We start from the raw sequence: 16411 nt of genomic DNA, 5'->3' as shown, positions 1-16411 counted from the left end.
GTGAATTGTTATTCTCCACCAATAAAAATATCTTGAAAAACCGATTTAATCGGGATCCTGAATAGAAAAATAATTTTTTTTCAACTGATTACATATGCGATTGATACAATATTATCTTTTATTGAAGAAAGTACAATAATAATGTCGTTTTTTTCTCATAGCAAATGGAATATAATGTCCTCCAGAATGGCGCACTTAACATATACGAACACTACTTCGACGATATGGTTCCTACAGAATTAGTGAAACCTCGTAGTCTTAGGTAAAAAATCGTATGTCATCTATATATCATCTATGGAGAGAGTGAGCTTTATTACAGTTTATCTATATATACTCTGCAAAGACGAATTAGAACTATTAATACGAGAGTGAATAATGCAGTGAGAAGTCTAAAATATTCATTTCGAAAGATTTTTGGCGAAATATCGTAGTCGTGAAACGATGAATAGCAGAGAATTCAATCGCCTTTAGTTAAAGGGGAGAGAATCGTTTTTATTATCATACGATATCGGAAGCATGCTCGCAATCTCGTGATCCCAGATGGACAATTTTAAAATGTATATATTCGTGGAGAACAAGAACGACTACGTTGGTTCGGCCATCAAAAGATTTAAAATTTAAACCCGGCCTGAGCCCGAAAGGTATCTGAACATATGTCTGGATTCCGGAATTGTAGTGGACGTGAATTATGCATCCTGCTGCTAAATTTGCTTTCCTCCCTTTTAAACTAACCATTTCCTGCGCGTGAAAATTGCGAAATGGCTCTGAACTATTTAGTTACTTATGCGAAGAGAAATAGCGAGTAAAATTATATTTTTTTTAATTAAAGAAAAGTTCATTTAAATACAAAACACACATATGTAAAACAATATAATACTCTTACATTTAATGCGAGATTTAATAGCTGAAAATTGGGGCGCGCGTTAAAAACAGAGATGCAAGTATATAATACAAAAAATTTAATTTACAATATAAATTGGACATTATTATGTAATAATACATTTTAAATACTATATTAATATTACAAGAGAATTTATATTATACAAAGTTTATCATCAGACAACTTACAGATGATTCGTATTATTTTCGAAAGACTAAAATTTTATATGTCACATTATTTCATGTTATTTTAACGATACTGTTCGAGAGAATTTGACATTTTTAAATTATAGTAAAGAAAAATTGTATTATAGATAAATGTGACAGCTCAGGATTTTATTTCAGGACAGTGAATATTTACGAGAATCCGCAAACGCCGATGCGACCAGTGAACAACATTTCTTGGTCGCCAGATTCTGGTAGTAAAATGGTAGTCTCGTATTGCTCCTTTGGAATTGAGCCAGATCCCAGTAACATTGCGTATATCTGGCAGATTGGTAAGTGGAAAAAGCGCGGAAAAGCGCTTCATTACATTTAAACGTTGCACTTGATCATGGTTGCACAACGTCCGCGATAAGTTTCCGCCTGAATTCGTATTAACGTTTTTAGCAATTGTTATTTTTTGTAGCGTTCAAAAAAATTTCTTTGCAATAAATAACACTCGTCTCGAAAATACAAACGCGATTTTTCGCATTTAAAGAGTGCTTCTTTTTGCAATTGTCTAATTACTAGTAATATAATTTATATAATTTCGAGAAGTGTTTTAAAAAAAAGTAATATACATAAATTTTCTAATCGAAAAAAAAATATATTTTGTCGATAAAATATAAAATAAATTAAAATACGATATAATAATATTACTCAGCAGAACTAAGTTGCTGGATAAGCCTTTTGTATCTTATACGACAAACAGATTGTGCTCATCTCGGACGAACGTAAGGTTTTAGATTGGAAAATCCCATGCGAAATTCAGTTTCATTCAATCGAACACACGCGACGCCTTCATAGTCAATTCTTTCTATACAGCCTTCTCTCAGCACTTGATAGAACGTTGATCGATCAAACAGCAACACGTTGTTATTGATCCATTAAAAATATATAACAAAAATGCAATGTTTTCTCTATATATTATAAAGGAGTTATTTTATTTTATTTATTTTACAATATTAACCAAAGAGTACATAACACAAATAAATCGGACATTGAGAATCCGTCAATATTATATTGCTATCTATTAAAAAATGTAATATAATATTTTAAAAATATTTATTTAATAGTTATATAATATAAATTATATAACTATTAAAGATTTATTTAATAGTTATATAATATAATATTTTAAAAAATATGGAACATGATACTTTATACATATTTAATACATGTATCTTTCAACGGTGTGTCTCTAATGATTTAAAATCACAATTTCACAAGCTTAATTTTTTAACGTTTCGAAAATAATACGATGTGTCTTTCTTACACGTGTTTACACGATCGATGACCGACGACGATGCGAAATTCATGAAAAACATACGGCAGACAATCCTAATAAGCCCTGGATGGCACTGGAGGCTCCGTCTAACACCGTGGTCAGCGAGTTTAATCCTCGAGATCCTTCCGTACTTGCCAGCGGCCTGATGTCAGGCCAAGTTTGTAGCTGGGATATAAGGACTAGTACTTCTCCGGTCCAAATGTCTCATCGTCAATTCAGTCATAGGTAATCTCGACACGGACATGCCTAGTCGTGCGCGACATCGGAACTTTGAATTTCATAATTCAGTACTCAGAGTACCCCGTTCTTGGTCGGTCGAAAATGCATTTCGAGTTTGCGGTCTCGCGCGCGACAAGATGATGAATGAATAACGCGTTGTCGCGCTTCCACCCTCAATTAAGTTCCATTTCGTTTTTACGCAACATTCTCATCGCCTGATTTTTCTTTTAACGTTGAAATATAGGATAATTGAGTTGCTCGCAAATGCGACGAAATCTAATTAAAACAATTTTTCTGCTCGCACAATCGTAATAATTAATTTATGAGACATACGTTCAATGTATAATATACTTTCTTTTCAAAGGGATTTCACGACAGTGGTACAGTGGATCACCACGAAGAGCAATACGGAGTTCTTTTCGGGCTCCTCGGACGGCCGTGCCATGTGGTGGGACACCAGAAACTTGCGAAGACCAACTGAAATTCTCGTGTTCGATCTCCAAATGCCAAACGAGCCGGACATGAATCGGGCGATCGGTGTCGCATCAGCTGACTACGAACCCAGTGTGGGCACAAAGTTTATGTTTGGATTGGAGAACGGCGTCGTGATCAGCGGTTCGAAAAAGGCGAAAACTCCGGCGGAAAAACTGGCTCTCAGATTCAACGCTCATTATGGTCCAGTTCTTTCCGTCGATCGCAGTAGTTTCAATCCGAAGATCTTTTTGACAGTAGGCGATCGCACAGCTCGCGTCTGGGCGGAGGATACCAAAGACGGTAGTCTTGTGTCGACGAGGTATTTTTTCTTTCCTTACAATCGAAACGATCGGAAAAAATATATACCTAATTTACTGTCGTGAAATAGTGTTTTGAGAATTATTGTACTTGACTAAAATTCTTTCTTTAACTCCAAAGTCTTAATTTCTGTGGAAGTATGAATAAATAAAATTAATGCGTATTAGAATCGTATATTATCATACAATTATTAATTTTTAGATTCTTAGTAGAAGATCCCGTCTGTGGTTGCTGGAACAAAACAAGACATTCAATATTTTATGTAGCGACACGTTTCGGTGTGCTAACTGTATGGGATCTTTTGGTGGGTCTGCGCCATCCAATCTTGACAGTGAAACTTTGTGAGCAAAAATTAACTACAGTCACATCACACGAAACAGGAGCTTTACTGGCTGTCGGAAATTCCGCCGGCAATGTTTACCTCGTCGAGTCGTCGGAAGCACTATACACGTTCGATAAAAATGAAAGGAACGATCTCACATCGGTGAGTGATGGACGGTTTGCCTTCTTGTAAATATATATATGTAACATAATGTCAATTTGCGAGAAATGAAACAAGCAGCACATGCTGGATAGACATTGAAAAATCAGTAGTGATATTATGAGATATATCTCATAATTTTATATGAGATATATGAATATAATATTACCTCGCTGACAATATTATTTACAAGACAAACATATAATAAAATTAATTTATATATATATATATATATATATATATATATAATTATTAAAGTTTGCATTATAATATATATAATATATAATTAATAATAAAATATATAATTATAAATTCTATGAAACATTAGCTAAAAGAGGCACAAAATAAATGTAATATTTATCAGACTTTTCCGAATTTGATGGCAGTATCTGGAGAGGTGTTCTTATTTCGTGAAGGCAATAGACACACGGTTAAAAGAAATCAAATTGGCGAGAATTGCCATGGATGAAACATCAGAAGTCATGTTGGTGGATCTGAAAGATAGAAAGAAGGATAAACGGCCAACAGTCGATCGTAATAAACGAAAGACGCAGGAGAAATTAAAAGAACCTCGAGAGAGGAGCAGAATTATATCCAAGAGAAAACTTAAAGATGAATTTGCCGAACTTCAAGAAGTTGAAGACAAATTCTTCGAGATTGTCAAGAAGGTAATATCAAAGTAATCTAAAAATCTTGCAATATTTTTCGGCCAAAATTTCTTGTTGCTCATTTTTATAAATTGGTATTTATTTCTTTTTAAAATTGAATATTAAGATCATTCAATAAAATTGTTTTACATACTTTGTATGTAAAGATTAATATAAATGTTGTATAAAAATGTATGTATCTTTCGAATATATTTAATTTCATATATCGCCTTTAGTCTTTGTTTTTTATCTTTTTTCATAGTTTAACAAAATTTCTAATACATCTCTCTTTCGATGTAAGCTAGTCGCCATATAACAAACTGTCGTAATATTTCATCATTCTCTTATTTGATACGATTTTTTATTATTATTTTAATTGTCACGCGAAAATACTGCTAAATAATAATTATATATTCAACAAAATTTAATATCGCAAAATTTGTTATATATATAAACTTTATAATATAATAATAATGTTATATCAAGTAATTAATTTAATATCTATTCAATCAATTATTATTTGTAAACAATTTATTTATCGCCATTGATAAAAAAAATTAAACAAATAATCAAATTTTATTTATTGCTTTATTATTTTATCTATATCATATTTTCATAATCCGCAGGAAAAACAAAAATATATAGAGGAAGAAGATCCAGATATTTCAATCATAAAAACGCGATCAATAAAGAAAGTTGTCAGTCGAAAAATCGACAAAAATTCGCATGTGACAGTACAAGAAGTAGAAGAGATCGAGAAGAAAATACCTAAGAAAATATTTAAGGAAGATCGAGAAAAATATCTAAAGAAGATCGAGATCCCCGAGATTTCCGTGATGGAAGCGCAAGATGTTGAACAAGAGAAGACAATAGTGGAAGAACCTTTGCCTGCGTTGGCGATCGTGGAATCTCCCGTAAAAAAAATTAGCAAGCGAAAACGCAGAAAAAAGCTACGAAAGAAACGACCAAAGCTTGTCGCCTTCAAACTGCCAAGGCCATGCAAAATTGGCATTTGCAAACCTAAGATTTGCTGCCGCAAAACGTTCGAAAAATTAAGAATTAGGTATGGACGCATTTTTAGAAATGTTAAGTATCGAAGAAAATTTTTGACGACTGTATATCGCTATACAAATCCTCTTAGTAAATTATTTGCTTTAATCTAGAATTGAATCGCGTTTAATGATCAAAATATTAATAACTGCTAAGTATTGTATAGATTTTTTTTTATTAATTTCGTATTAATTTAAAAGTAATGTCAAAAAGTATTTTTTTTAAATTATGTTACAGTTTTCTTTTATTCTTTGACAAAAAAAAAATTAACACGTTTCATATATTTGATGTTCGAGAAGCTCGATATCATTGAAATATCGAGATAGAACGTTAGCTTTTGAAATTTCCTGACGTCGCCTTCGGCTGATACTTCGATTTAAATTTCGATCCTTTTCCAACGATCGATTCTTTTTCGATTCTAAAATCCATGAGAAAAGCACATATTGAATCGCCAATGTTAGGTCCACAGATCGAGCAGTCAAAGATTGTGAGAAATGGGACGAGGTCGACGTTAGAGCGAGGACGTCGATAGAAAGTAAGGAAAAAATAAGACAAAAGAGAAGAAGGTCCTGGACGAAGCTGCTGCGCGTTTATAAACGCAAAGTGCTAACTAGAGAGTACGATAAAGAAAAAATTTCTCTCCAAGAGACGCCGCCCGAAGAACTAGTCCTCATAATGGAAGATGTGAAGAGAGCTAGAAGAGAGATCCAAGAAATCGGCAGAGCAAGGACGAAAATAAGGAAGACCGTCAAGAAAACTTGGGAAAGCCGGTTAGTTCCTAACTTTTTCGAAATTGAACTTCGATCGATCTGACCTCAGAATTTTTTTTACGGAATTCCATTTCTTCGTTAAATTATGTCGAGAGCTGCTTCTCATTTTTCATCTTATTTAAAAAATATTATTTTTTTATTGCGTATATAAAGCCAATCAATAAGATTTCGAATATAAGAAAATAATTTATACAAAACTATTTTTATTATCTGTTTTTATACTATAATATCGATTTAATGACAGCTTCGGATCCTAGTAAACTCAAGTGAATATAATGTTTGCACGAGAATAAAATAACTCGTCGAGATTTGAGGAGTTATTATAGTAACACCGCGTGATTTTCTCATCATTTCAAGAATATCATCCGAATTCCTCGTCGAGAGTCGGCATCCGATAATTTAACCATGATATTTCACACAGCGCTACGGTTGCGGAAGAATCTCGAGACACGCCAAGAGGATCGGAAGAGGACGCGAGGAAGGACAAGGAGGTCACGAAAATGCCGAAGAGTTTTCTCGCGGCGGAAAAACCGAGAAAGGTGCGTCGTGTGGCCATCAAGATGGATCCTTGCGTTCCTTGGAAACCGCCTTCGCTTGCGGAGGATTTGCAGACGTTCCTTGCGGGTCCCCTGCCGGAATCGATTGACAAAAAGGAGAAACCGGACATGGTTTGTTTGGAGGAAATGGAGGTTTCTCGCAGTAGAGTCTATCCGCGGATTTCCGACTTCCATTCTGTCGAATGATGTTGCATTATCTCCGAAGCGTTTCTATCCTCTATTTAATATCATCACGCTTTCTTTGAGAAACGTGACTTTCTTCTTCTTTTTCAATATATATAAAAAAATAACGCTATTATTACATAGCTATTATTACATAAATAGTGTGTTTGTTTTTTCTATTTTAATTATTTTATTTTATCTATTTTATTATCTATCATAAATAGACTGAATGAAAATTGTAAATATCCAATTCAAATTATAGACGCTATACAAATAATTAATGTCAAATTGTTGTTCATTGTTAAATATATAATGACGATTTGTTTCTGCTATTTTAATTATTTTATTTGATCTATTTTATTATCTATTGTCATAAATAGACTGGATGAAAATTGTAAATATCCAATTCAAATTATAGACGCTATACAAATAATTAATGTCAAATTGTCGTTCATTGTTAAATATATAATGACGATTTGTTTCTGCTATTTTAATTATTTTATTTTATCTATTTTATTATCTATTGTCATAAATAGACTGGATGAAAATTGTAAATATCCAATTCAAATTATAGACGCTACAAATAATTAATGTCAAATTGTCGTTCATTGTTAAATATATAATGACGATACAGATTTACTGATTAGTTTCAACAAATTTATGCGAATATTGTATTTCGTCGTCGTGTTTGTTATAGTCCGGATTGAACTTCGCGTTTCTTGTCTTCCTAAGTAAATCACATCGTCGATAGAGCAATGCCCCGATCTTCCGTGAATTCACGTGAAAAACCGACTTAATCCCATTCACCGGAGGCTACACCGTGATTCGTATTATCGCGAATCGAAAGGGAACGACGGGAAATCCTCCTGGGTATTCAGGGATCCGGGATGATAAATTCGCGGCAGGAAGAGCAAACATTCGAGGGTCGATTCCGGTCCGTGGACCGGATAGCGGAGCAAGACGACATTTCCGGTAGGATACAACCAACTCGGCTTCCGCCGTTCCAACAGGATCTCGTACACATATAAAAACGCAGAACGAGAACGATGTATGCAAAAGTACTTTTCGCGCGGTGAAAAGTTAAGCGAATCGCGCCTCCTTCATCGACGGTGTTCTTATTGCGGAACTTTGGTGCGCTTTGCTTTAACATAAATTGGAATGGAGAGTTTTCTCCCGCCCGTAATTTTAGTCCCGTCAAAGAGAAATAAAACCGGCGATTTGAAAAGAGATATATAAGCAAACTATATACTTTTCGTTAATCTACGAGCTCTTTGACGCATTCAAAAACGCGCACCTTCCTAACGAAAGTTTATAAATGCAGACAATACCTTTTCTGCCTTTCTTGAAATTTTTATTATAACGGGTTTTTATTATATTTTGAATCTTTTCGCAATTTCTTATCACACTATCGTGTTCATAGAAATAAAATCATATTGATTTATTTCGCTACCATACTTGTTTACTTCGACTAATGACGACGAAAAATATTATGGTGCTTTCACCTCGTTGCAAGAGTGCAATTGAAGAAAAAAAATTGAAAAGAAGTTTTATCAGTTAACTCGGACAAAAGTAATGCCTAGCAGACCTTTTTCTCTGGCATCCGTAGAAATAGAAATATTTTTAATTGGCATTCTATTTTCACAGTATTTTTCTGCGACTCATATAGTACATAACGAGCTGATCACGGCTGTAACCCGAATTATTTCTGAATATTTTCAATCGTATAATTATAACTGTGCTATATAATTTAATTATCATCAAAAGTAACATCATAACTGCTCCTTAATTATCATATTTGATATTAATTAAAATTATAAACTAACCATTCAATTGCAAAACAAATTAATATCGAGCTTAAAGGCTCTCTCATTTAATTTTCTATTATAAATAATCTGTACTTTTAGAAAGAGAGAGAAAAAGGGCGTTTACATTTTATGAGATTTCATCATATAACAATCCTCATATAATGCAATAAATATACATTACATCGTATTATGCACCGTATAAATTAAACTCGCATTAAAACGGAAATGATTTTCCCTCGAAAATTTCTTCGTGGGAATATTTATTATTTGGTATCATCGTAACTTATCGCAAAGCTGGAGTTTACAAATCAGGATGATCTTGAGGAACTTAAGTGAGTGACGCGAATCAAGATGCAGCTTGATAGAAATATTTCAGGAGGCTAGCGCGGCGAACTCCGCATATTGCGACGAATTATTCACGTTGCAATTTCCAAGGGAAATCTATGCGGCACACAAGCAACGCCTGACGTGTCGCCAATCGGACGTTCCTATTTGTCGTCCAAGAGGCAGGAATTCCGAAAAGGATGTCTCGCATAGGGAAGTCACGAGTAAGAATCAGTGAAAGTGTGAACTCTGACTGAGCCGCGAAATCCCTGGCCAAGTTCCAGATCTCACATGAATTTTACGAGCCGCTTCGTGCAACAAAGTCTCATGCCAATTATGTCAACACACGATTGTATTATAAATATAGATTTAATTGTATCAATGTTGCGCATTCACGTAACAGTTCATATAATTAAAAAATTGAAAATATAAGCTCTAAAATAGTAGAAGCAGAAAAATAAGTATAGTGACTTTGCGTTTTCATGAAAGAACAATGAAGATAAGTTTCATTAAGAATTAAAAAGAAGCGAGATGTTTCTCTCTAGCTTTAGAATCGCTTTTTAAAGAAATCAATTGATATATTATTACTCGTACTTTCAAATTTAAAGATTATTAATGACAAAATAGTAAATGCGATTACAAGTACGTATGACACTTATACACTCAATAAATGCACACATTTGCAGAATCATCACGTGGCATCATCGTAAATTATTGGGCATTGCAATTTAATAACACATTAAATAATCATGAGGTACGTTTCCGACACATTACGGTACTATTACATTCTAATTATCGAGATAATCGAGTTGCTTTAACAGCATAATTTATATCGGACGTAGGATCATAAATTATATTTGAACTGACAGAATGATTAGATCGATTTCATTATTCTGATAATTGAATTATCAATGTGACTAATAAATAATGACCGATAGAACTAAAAAAAGCATTCAAATTGGAAGATACACACAACTATGGTTACGATAAAATTTTAATTTAATTTAGTATATTCTTAGCAGATCGAATAAAAAAAAAACGAATTTCAAATATCTTAAAAAGTATAGGTAAACTGTACATTATACATAAATGCGATTGCCACAAACGCAAATAAAATTGCAACTATAAAATTGCTACCTTGCAGAATTAATTTCTCGATAATGGCATTATTGCGACTCAATAAAGTATTATTCGTATTTTGAAATTCTTCGGTGGCTTATCAGTTTTCGATAAATATGCGCGAATGATCGTCTATAGGGGCTTTTTCATCCTCTAATTATTGCTCTCGGACGCGTGTAAAATTAAACACCCGCTACCGTGGCAGAATTTATCGAACCGCAATAAATAATGAGCGCGCCTAATGCCAGTAACAAATGTACACCCGTTAAATCAGCTGCTAGGATTAATTGGGAAATCGGCCGATGTAACTCGTGGGTATCGTTTTGGTCTGCGGCTAGTGCACGAGAGGAGAACGAAACAATCGATTATTTTAATATCGCAGCACTGTATGTTTCAACTCCGCCGGGATTTGAAACAATTGTATTGTAACTGGGTCTACAAGCGTACGGATAGACCGACAAGCAGAGCGAACAAGCAAGTAAATGTATTTTGTAAGAATAAAATTGTTTACACCAAGTAAATTAAAGTAAATTAAAATAGCGAATTAGAGAAAATTAAAAATGTAAATAAAATAATTAATTAATGATACCCTCAATTTTAGGAATTCTACAAAATTGTGATTCCATAAAAATATTAGAAATCATAAAGTCTCGAAAATGAGCAAAATATCAAAAGAATATAATTAAATAATAAATAGGACAAAAATTAAAACTTTGAGCATTACAATGTTAAAAAGTTTAATTATTAAATGTTATCTCATGTTATTTTGATGATTATTTCCGCTCAGTTTCATTAAAGCGAAACGCAAGCATATATAATGTTAAACAAAAGCCTCGAGCTGGTTTTGCTAACAATAAGATTATCTGCCAGCGGCAATAACTTTGATTCGTCAGTGTCACTCAGCAATTAACTTGATCTAGCCGCTGCTTTTGTCAGCTAACTTAAAACAACGAAAACTGATTACAGACGAAAAAGATACAAGTATCTCAATGACAGTAAGACGCGAATAATTGGATTGAAAGCAACTATCCATAAGAGTACAAAATTAAGTCCGTTTTATTCGCGTTCCAATTTAATTTATAGACGCATGACTGCTGAACATATCAGCCCTCATTATGATTTACATATTCAATGAAAACGGGATTATGAAAAAGGGAATGGAAAACTCTTTCAACTTACTTTTTCATTTCAAGCTAATACTGGTGATTAAATGCAGACCAAAAACACAAGCGTGCGAATTAAAGTTTGCTATGAAAGATTAATCTTCTATTATTATAATTAAAATTAAATTATGAAAATAACAAAATGCGGCATATTCGATCTTGATGTGAGTAGCGTTATAATTAAAGTCAGATAATGAATTAATAAATACAACGCAATATTTCATATCTTTATAAAACAATTAATATAATTTTGCATAAAATGATATAAAATGATAGAGTAATTTGATCATATTTAAGAAAACTATGGAGAATAGTTATTTTCTTTTTTGTAGTAAAAGTTATTTTTTTATTGAACTGTCTTATAAAAAAATAAAATATATAACTTGTAGTATAATTATAACAATTGAATGTAATATAATATTTATAATATATATAATATGTAAATACATATATAAGAAAATATATGTTGCAGTATATGATATTTTTATGTTGAGAATATGCTCATACGAAAACATCATTATCATATAATTTATATTCTTAAGTTCTTTTTTTCTTTATTAGGAAATAATTATCAGGAAATAATTATTAGAAGAGAGAAAAATAATTACAGAATTTAAAAAAATTAAATAAGATATAAAATCTTTCTATAATGTATACACAGCATGTGCAATCACAAATAATAGATTAAAGCTTTCTAACATTTGGTATAATTTATTTAAAAATAATATGTAATAAAACTTAAAAGAATGATGCGGCGTATGAGAAATTAGCTTAAAAATATTTGCTAAAAATTATTGAACTGCAATTTTAATTTTCATATCTAATCAAGCTCTCTCTCACACACGCATACACACACACACACACACACACACACAGAAAAATGTTTCATCAAGAATAATATGCAAACACAATTTTCTTCGCGTGATATCGTGTACGGACGCTCCCGCGAGTGCTATAATCGATTTTAAATCGATGTCGAGCGTCATAAGAGCATTTGACCTTAACGACGACACAACGCCTCTTCCACGTAGACATACGATTTGCATAAAATATCCTGTACGGAATTTTTCATCGTTCACGGCATGTTTATAGGTCCAAGTGATTCACTTAAGCAAAACACTTAGGTCAGCACTTAGAATAATTTTCTCCAGGTATGGGGGGATGGGATAAATGCGCCGCGTAATGTCCTTCTTGCACGATTACGTTGCTAAAAGATCAACATACCAGCGAAACGATCTTTTTCACGAAAGTTTGTTTTACGTGGCAAACGAGGCAGGCTTATTCTGTAATTTTTTAATGTATACATTATAACGCATGCGTTATAATTATATAATTCGTAATTATGTAAAAGAATGCGTTATAATTATGAAAGTTACGAAATAGATCTGCTAAGATTTGATATCGTAATGTAGAAATACAATATTATAATTGCCTTCGGGCTACTAGATTTTGCTTGACGACGACGCAAGTAATAAGTTCGAGAAATTTAATTAATTAAACTCACATTGAAATATAATTAATTGAGTTTAATAAACGTATTGAAATGCTTCTAATTGTTCACTTACACAATAACTTAGTTAGCAATTTATTTATGTGTACGTGTTTGTGATATGTAATTGGATATTGTACTACTAAATTATGCATATTTCGTTTTTAAATAAGGGCCAAAAACTGATGCGTCTTTACAATTTGCATAAAACGCATATATATGCTTGTCTTGCCCAAGAGCTATTATATTTCGGAAATTATGTAAATTGTGCACAAAGAGGTATGGTGGTAATCGTTGAGATCTGGAACACGACGCACAGCGTTAATATAAAATCGATTACGGTTTTCCCGGTATTTCTCGTGATATCGTAGAAAGTGTCACAGGTGGAAAAAAGTGGCATCCGCATATCATTTCCGCGGTATGCAAGTTCTTGTAGTTTCATGCATGTGCCACATTATTTTCTAATCGCCGTCGCAATCAGTCGGATCAATAAAGATTTTTCTACTTATATTTTTCGAAATGTCACATCTTGTTGCAGAATTAAAAAATTTATCTTAAATTGTGCGCGCACTTATATAATTCTCTCTCGATTACAATATTACAATTTATCTTATAGCCTTGTATACACGTTATAATTAAAAAAAAATACTACTTCATCAGAGTTAATTTCGTGTTAAAGAAAAATGTACGAGAACCTCTTTTTATTTAAAGAACTAATTGCGAGAATTTCATATAACATGCAAATGAAGTATCGATAAGTGCAGAATTCCGAGAAAATGCTGCAATAATATTGGACTAGCACGCTTGTTAACAATCTATCGTGTATCCAGTAAAGTGATAGCATTAGCGACTATCGTGCAACGGTCGCTGCTGACCTTTTTCATCGATTAATGTGAATGTATTTTGCACTGAAACTAAATGGCATTCGATATTATCGCTCGCATTCGCGGTAAATCGCAATTATCGTCGCGCGAGATAGGTTTTGATGCATGAATTAATTTCATTGCGAAGGATAATTTTCTTATCATTTGTATCAATCTATCATCTTACCTTTGTTTTGACTTCCATTGCTCTTTTCCATACTGGCACAACATATTTAATGACAAAATTACTGTTTCAAATATTTACGAGCAGATTTATGGTTTTCACTGTCATAAATGTAAATAAGAAATAAATTGTTTTATTTTGATGTTATTTTAAATAATTGTAGTCACACTTTATTAAAGTATTTCTCATGATATCACATGATTTTTCGAAAGACACGAGGCAAACATATCTTGCTACATGAAATATGTTTGTCAGATATCTCTGCAGCCGTTTCTCGAAGAAGAATCGAGAGTGACCCGATCGAACACACGAATCGGGACAAAAAGAATGCAGTAATGAGAGTTTGAGGATTGCCCGAAAAATTCTACGTCGTGACAGTCCTGAGATTTATTATCGGTGACAATGAGAGCCCGACGATGTTCCCGATTGCACAGCGAGAAGAAAATTTTACGAAAAGTACGGAAATTGGAACGCGAAGATAGGTAATTAAAAAATCGATCTCAGTTATCATTCTCGCCGATGCTGTGAAAGAACTGATAAGGATTGCGACCGTCCTCGAAAAAAGCAGACACAAAAGGGGAGACTGAGAGAACGAATAGAAAAGAGATACGAATAAGATGAAAAACAGTCCATTTCCTTTTTTTTTCTTTCTTTCTTTGTAGGGTTTTAAACATAATGCTATTGAGAACTTTAGATTTTATATAGAATTTCCACAGAGAATATATTCAATACTTATCGGATAAGCATGTATGATAGAATGAAGCATATAATAATAAATATATAAAAGATATAATTTATGGTTAATGAATGTTTGACCATTATAAGGATTGCAAATAAATATATGATAATAATAATAAATAATTGAGAAATAATAAAAAATGAATAATGCATAATAAGAGGAAAAGAAATTAAAAGAAGGCATTCCTGTCCTTTAAATATACCTTAGCAGTTAAAAATAATCAAAGACTCATTTTTTTAAGCATTCAAAGCGAAGAAGTCGATTTGACGGAGATCAGTAAACGATAACTTTCAATTATGTATATGGATGACATAATGAATGATTTATGCAACGTACGATGGTATGCGAGAGATGCGGCGAGATATGTGCATTTAAATTGCAAATTCCAGATCCGCAGTTATATACACGGCAAATCGGAACTTAAAGTTGTTACGCCGAACGTCCCAAGAGCCCATGCAATGTCCTATCAACGAGATAGAGAGAGAGAGATTTATTGGCGCATTTAAAATCGATCTTAAATCCCCCGGAACGAGAGATTGCGTTAGATATATTCGTCCCGCGTCATTTGTTTGGTCCGCAAAAATGTCGTTCACGTAGAATCAGATTTCGTTCCATCAGATTCGGCACGCAGTGCCAATTGAATGAAACAGGATTTCGACTCGCGCGAATGGTAACAAATCGACTGGTCATTTTTCTCTTTTTCTTCTTTTTTTTTTGTCAAAAATACGTCGAGCGAGTCAAATATGTAATTACGTGTGTCGGGCGAAAACGCGAATTCACGTGCGCAAGGTAAGCGATTTCGGAGATCGTAGAGCAGTCGCAACATCACTCGGATCCAGCTACACGCATATCCGATGTCACTTCATCTGCGTTAAAATACACTGGTCAACTGTGTACGAAATGAAGCGTGCACAAACGCTCACGGAAGCGCGCAACAGAGAATTCAAGTTATCGATACCCGATTATCCCAGATTATGAAATTCGCGATAATTGTAAACGCGAATCTCGAATATATAACGCGAATGCTGATCTCGCCTCGGTTTATTGTAGAATTAGTTCTTTAATCCGTTCGCTTTTAACGGATTATACATGTTATGTTCCGCATGATAATTATATAATTCGTAATAATTGATATATCTTTTACATATATACGTATTATACATACGCCAATTTAATATTTTACAGAATCGAAACACGGAAAAAAACTGTATGTTGAATTTAGATGTTGAAGCAGGCAAAAATCTATTTCGACATGTTTCGGACGCGCAATGAAATAATCCAGAGTGTATCGTATTAATATTATTCGCTGAGATTCGTGTCTGCTCGGATATGTGTGCGAATAAATGTTAAATGCTACGGACTCTCTCTCTCGCAATTTCTTGTAAGAAAAGTAACATTATTTCCATAGAGAATAAAGATCTGTCTCTGTGTAAGTGTAGCCGTGATACATAAAGTGTCCTTCATAAATACGAAGAAATTTTCGCAATCGACTTTTGTTTCAAAATTAAAGACCTCGGCAACTGAAAGTCCGAAATTAAACTTCTGCTGAAATACTGTCCAAGTCTCTATTAAAGTTGAAGCTAACTGAAAAATTCACCTTTTGTTCCGCATCGGGTTGTTGGGTAACCCCATAAGTTCTCCCGTATTATTACGTTCTCGCTCTTACAATATAAACAACA

At 33.2% G+C, this 16411-nt stretch overlaps 2 protein-coding genes and 1 pseudogene across 4 annotated transcripts in view; 2 read left to right on the top strand and 1 right to left on the bottom strand.

Moving 5' to 3' along the window:
* Nucleotides 1–1236, top strand: part of LOC145934932 (uncharacterized) — a 469524-nt gene extending 468288 nt beyond the window's left edge. The window contains exon 22 of the mRNA XM_083035847.1: nucleotides 1225–1236. The gene's annotated coding sequence lies outside the window, so the exon portion shown is untranslated. The remainder of the gene's footprint in view (nucleotides 1–1224) is intronic.
* LOC145934928 (proprotein convertase subtilisin/kexin type 4-like) overlaps nucleotides 1–16411 on the bottom strand; it is a 214876-nt gene that overhangs the window by 63144 nt on the left and 135321 nt on the right. The window lies entirely within an intron of this gene.
* LOC145934933 (uncharacterized) lies at nucleotides 2439–7185 on the top strand (annotated as a pseudogene). The gene is made up of 7 exons (XR_014425132.1): nucleotides 2439–2593; nucleotides 2952–3380; nucleotides 3581–3863; nucleotides 4247–4528; nucleotides 5134–5549; nucleotides 5995–6327; nucleotides 6749–7185. The product of XR_014425132.1 is annotated as an uncharacterized LOC145934933 (transcript).

The sequence above is a fragment of the Prenolepis imparis genome, unplaced genomic scaffold (assembly GCF_030444845.1).
Source record: "Prenolepis imparis isolate NDT839.2.m4 unplaced genomic scaffold, iyPreImpa1.0 SCAF_4, whole genome shotgun sequence".
NCBI lineage: Eukaryota > Metazoa > Arthropoda > Insecta > Hymenoptera > Formicidae > Prenolepis > Prenolepis imparis.
The sequence above is the reverse complement of the archived record's forward strand: the minus strand, read 5'-3'. Positions and strand labels throughout refer to the sequence as shown.